We start from the raw sequence: 6,000 nt of genomic DNA, 5'->3' as shown, positions 1-6,000 counted from the left end.
CCTCACTTTAACTGTAAGATAGCCAGATAGTACGTTGCCTAAGCCAGTATGGGATGATTTGTGAACCTGAACTTTGGCAGAAATGGAAAAAATTATTGTGCCTGAGATGCACAGATAATGGTAGTAGTACAGTGATTGCTGCATATTAGTCAAATCCCCCTGCACTTAACGCTGAATTTAGATAATGCTGTATTCTCTTAAGAAAGACTGGTGAATCTATAGTAATACTTAAGGGAATTACGGAGATGCATCAGTAGGGCAAAGGATAACATGGCTGGTTTCATTTGTCTGAAAAGACAGACAAAATAGACTTTGAAACACTTACAAAATGCTGCTTTCGACCTATATGGACAGTTGTATAGAGTGCTAAGGTGGTTTAAATGCGCTCAGATAAAAAACATGCATTACCTTCGTGTGGGTATTGTAAAGAAGCAAGCTGTCAGGGTGCTATATTTGTATTGGTCTGCTTCCTATTCTGGTTATATTTTGAATTGTGGCTTTGCACAACCCTACACAGAATCGAAATAAAAATACTCTGAAATTTTGTTTTTGTTTTGGTGGTTATATATTTAAAGAGATTGCAAGAAGTTAATTTTTTACTCCAAAGTAAATGTTTAATGGATCTACAACTTTGAAGAGACTGGGAAAATTTCAGAAGAATCTGTGGTTAAATTCTAAGTTGGATGCTGAGAACAATTTAGCTATACTTTTGGGTTTCATTGCATATTCAGACCTCTTGTACTTATGAGGGGAAACTTTTGCCATTTAATATCTGCTTATGCTAAGAAACTAGTCATGATTCTGTGAGATTTATCAGGAAAAAAGCGTTGAGCTCCCCCTGCTGTCCCACTGTATACAAATAACTGGAAAACCTGGATTTTGTTCTGATGGGTAAAATGTCAGTCAGGTAAAAGAAAAATTTTAACAATAAAGAAGTACCATTTTCCAGTTTCTGCTAATGTGATGCTAACAGTGGAGAGAACTAGAGTATTTAATTTGTTTTCCAAGTATTTAGTATTCTCAGGTTTGTTGGCATTTATAGCATGATGTGCATGAGCGTGTATACTTTGACATGTTTTGCATGTGTCCTGTGCAAAGATAGGATTTAATCTTTGTGCAAGCATACAGTTTATCTTGTTCCATTTACCTGTCTATGAAGAGACTGCTGTATGCTAATGAAAAATGGTGCACTGTCTTATGATTTCTTTTTGCTGTAAGATTTAATAACGTGTTGATAATTGTAAATTCTGAAGTTTATGATAATCTCTGGTTTGAGATAATAGTGTGACAACATGTGTGTGCACATGGATGCCTGAATGATGCTGATTACTATATAAGTCAGTAATGCTGTTCTCTCTACAGATGCTTTCAATAGAAATCAAACCAATTAGACTGAGCCACTGGGTTTGACTGAGAACAAAGTAGAGTTTACTCCTCCAAAAGGAATATTTAGCTGTGTCACACAGCTAAATAGTCAACAAGAAATTAACGTGGGTGTATTTTTGGTATATCAAGGTGGAAAATTATAGAAGGAAAAAAGAAATTTAAGTAATAAACACTGATGGATACTTCCTTTGCCTTCAGGCAAGCCAGTGTTTCTCTTTCTATATGCAGCACTGATACCTTTATCACAGATACGTGGAAAAGCCAAAAAGACATACATATAAGAAATGAAAAGGTGAAGCTGAATTGTGTGCTTGGGAGTGTACATGTTGCACTGAACATTGTGAACAAGCAGCTCTCCTGTTCTCCTCCCTTCATACCCCCATGTTTTTGTCTAAATGCACAGTCAATGTGAAATTGGGCTCACAAGCCTTGTCACATCAGTATTGTATTACAGGGATACCATGGGTTCCTCTGAAGAAACTCTCAACGATATGAGTTGCATTTTCCTAGAATTGCTTGTCTACATAAATATTTTCAGAAGTAGCTTGTGCTTTGGCATTTAACAAGCATTCACAGAAATACTCCTTTTTTAATGTGAATCCTTATTAGCTGTTAGCCTCAGACAGAGTTCTAGGTAGGCCATTTTCCCAGGACAACTTAGTTTTCTGGCAATGTTTAAATTTTTGTTTTATTAGCTATGTTTTGTAAATTTGGCAAAGCTTTTTGGTTGTCTCTCCTTCTCTCTGCCTCGCTGCCCCTCCTGCCCCCCACCCCCCATCCCCGCCCTGGCTTTTGTTTTTTTCAGTTTATTACCAAAGTAAGGGTTGGATACACAGTCTCAGCATTCAAAGGAGATTTTATGGGTGGAGGCAGAAGTCGGTTGTGTTTCAGAATAACTGGAAACCTAGACTAGAAATCAACCATCAAGTTGAAGTAAAGAGAAGTTTAGCCAGTGATTTACTGGTGGAGACCCAAATGCATTTTATTTGGTAGTAAGGCAATTGCACTTGGTGAAGGGTACACTAGAATGTTGTCACTCCACTTCATATGACAGGCCCTCCAAATTCAGGACCCCTATGTATAAATCGCAACAAATACATGCACACAGATATCAAAAGAAAGGTGATGACTTTATGTCAGTGATACTGTTGCTTCTACATGTATTGTGCATGAAAAGACAACCAGAATGAGCCTTTAGGTTCTGTTCAGGATAAGATACAATTTATTCCTCCAAAAGCTCTAGAAGGGAGCTGAAACAGATGTCATGTTTGACCATCTGTTTGCTTAGCAAATGCACAAAATGTTGCATGAATGCATCTGCATTTTTTTTTAACATACAAAGCCTTACTTTCTTTTCTTGGCTGTTTGGTGACTGCTAAACTTTGCAAGTATTTACTTCAGGCTCATTTTTAACTTAGAATACAAATCATCAGCTAAAACTGGTGAAAGAGAAGCCTTGTGGATTTACTGAAAACAGAATTTGGCTCCTCATGTAGTTTTTTGCACAATGTACTGAGAAGCAGTGTTTTTCATGGGAAAAATATCCCTTAGGAGCCTGGAATCTAAATGCATCAGACCAGTGGCCTTTGAGTTCCCCTTTTAAGGCTTAGTTCAAAAGTGCACTGCACACCGTTTGTGTTGTAGTTTTGCAGTTTGCTTGGAAAAAGCTTAAGACATGCTCTAAGAATTAATTCAGTGTCTGTAAGAAACATCATGCTTTATTTCTTTGCACAGAAATGACAGTGCCGCTATTATCCTGTTTCAGGTAATTATAAATGGCTACCCCCCTCTTCACTTCCTGATATTTTTGAGTCAAATATTTATTCTGTTTTTAATGACCTCAAATGAGCTAGCACATGTAAAAAGGCCCTAAGCATGAGTCAAAATTCTCCTAAATATGTTCTGTCATGCATACCAATGATACCAACTCAAGATTTTATGCATCATGACTAGGTTTTGGCATGGGCTTTTTTGTTAGAAGTAACCAATCAATGGATGGAGAAACATGAACACAGAAACAGATTATCTTACCAAAATAACATGCAAGTTGAATTTAAATTCAGAATTTTTAAAGAGGGCAAAACCCCCGATATAGCGCTGTATAGCACTCTTCCCTAAAGACACTGACTTCCTCTATGCAATTTTCTTTGTTTTACTAATTTCTTTACTGTCAATCTTGTTATTAATTGAGCACTTTAGTGTGTAAGTTACAGGTAAAGACAGGAAGTAATGCAGGCAGTAGTGAAGTTGCTTTTTTTGTGTCAGCTTCTTTTGGTCTTTAAGTTGTAAAGTAGATCAAGGTATGGATTAGCTTTACTGAACCAAATACTGACAACTTCATTTGACATATGTTAAACCCAGTATTAGTATTAGTAAAGGAGACATTCACACAGACATGCGTACCACTAGGCGTGCTTTAATCACAACTCAAGAGTTGGGCTACCACCTCAGTGAGTAGCAGAGAACAAAGAGATGCAGCTTAGCTTATATACACTTATTAAATCATTTGTCAGTGTCCAAACTTTGAGGAGTTTCCTTTGGTCTTGTCAGTTCTGCGAATCCATCATCTGACCCTGTCCCTGTTGATTCATTTATTCTGGTTCCAGTCTCTGCCTCAGTTTCAAGGTCCCCTTTGGATCATGATCTTCTTTCCGCTTGCTTTAACTCACACAATCCTTCATGCACACTTATTCTTTGAACAAGGATTTCCTATCCATATATACTAACTTTTCTAAAGACATCTGTGTTTCTGAGGGCACCTGTGTATACAAATTGATGATCTATTGCTTTTCTATTCTCCTACTGATTAACTTTACTGGGTTTTAAACCAGCCTTGGATTAGGGCTGTACAAGGGCTGATGCCTGGTTCTGCCACTTAGCAGTATCAGCCCTTGATATTTCTTAATTCAAAATACATTTTCTTGAACAATTACATTGTCTTTAAAAAGCAGTATAATTTGCAGCATGGTCAAACTTACCGAGTCCAAGAATTACCATTTTTCAACTACACATATCAGATGTTCTAATGAAAGACATTATCTCTTCCTACAGGCTTTGCCTCTCTGTAGATACAGAGAATATAACATGTGTAAGTTGTGTCATTGTTCCTTTTCTTCCAGCAACACCAGTTTTAGAAAACCATCAGTTCTAAGGTACAGTGAATTTACAAGGTTAATTGCATTTTTTTGAGTCTGGAACATCACTGTTGCCATTAGAAATCATTTATGAAATATACAACCAGATGAAATAAAAATAAGTCTTTTATAATATGTTACCAGTTTTCTTTTTCATTTGATAAATAAAAATTGCCATCCAATGTGTTAAATAAGCAGTGTACAAAGCTTAGTAGATCAACAGCATTCAGAAAAAATGTTTATTTCAGTGTATTTCAAAAAGAAAAAGCCCAAAGCCAAAACCTGTATTTTTTATTTTTCATTTTTTCACTTAATACGAGGCTATTAGACACAACTGAGTCTTTTTGTAAAATATCACTTTGCTTCCCTTGCCTAAATAACAACTTTAAATAAATAAACAATTTCATGGTTAGACCCTAAATGTAGTTAAATCAAAAGAAAACAAATAAGGATTTAAAGAGATGAATGAGTGGCACTCTGTGTATATGTTGGATATTGGAAAAGGCTATAGAGACAAGTGGCAGAAAGTACTTACCTATTTGTCTTGACATTTGAATAAGCATAGACAGTGTCTTTTGGATCAAAATTGCTTGAATAAAGATTCAATAGTCATTTAATAAGAAAAGCAGTGTTTAATATTTTAATATAAAATATTAAAAATTCATAATTCCCATGACCTAAACTAAACTTTTGTGTTTTTTTGCTGAAAGACTAGTGGTTTCATCAACACCTTCTAAGAATATGTCATAGCCTTAGATGCAAATTAAGCTAAAAATGCTATGTGACTAGAAATATTAGTCTCCATAGAAATTTTTTTCAGAAGTTGTGCTCTAAGCAGATAAATTTGTCACAGGTCAACATCAAATGAAATGAAAATCCTTGTTGAGACTGTTCAGACACCGAGACAATTATTAAATTGAGACAATTGAGACAATAGTACCAGGGGTTCTGGAGATGAAGAAATAATTAAACTGTCCATTTAGGCCCGGCTAGCTGAACTACCCAAAGAGATATTCCACACCATAGAACATCATGCTCAGTATATAAACTGGGGGGAGTTGTCTGGGTCCTGCTGACAGCTGCTCAGGGACTGGCTGGGCATCGGTCAGCAGGTGGTGAGCAACTGTATTGTGCACCACTTGTTTTTTTCTCCCCGTTTGGATTTTATTCCTCTCCCTCTCTCCTTTTCATTACAGTTATTGTTGCTGTTGTTATTCAATTATCAGTTTGTTCTTATCTCAGCCAATGAGTTTTGCCTTTCTTCCCAGTTCTCCTCCCCCTCCCACTGGAGTGGAGGAGTGGGGGCAACAAGTGAGTGGCTGCATGGTACTTAGTTGCTGGCTGGGGTTAAACCATGACAGGTGGCAGCATTGTACACAAAAAAAATTTAGGTAAAATGCTCTAGTCTATCATATATATTGGTACTTACTCTTAAATTTCTCTGTGGAGTTCAAGATTCTTGAAATGAAATTACCTTTCT

The sequence above is a fragment of the Falco rusticolus genome, chromosome Z (assembly GCF_015220075.1).
Source record: "Falco rusticolus isolate bFalRus1 chromosome Z, bFalRus1.pri, whole genome shotgun sequence".
NCBI lineage: Eukaryota > Metazoa > Chordata > Aves > Falconiformes > Falconidae > Falco > Falco rusticolus.
This window is presented reverse-complemented; position numbering follows the sequence as displayed.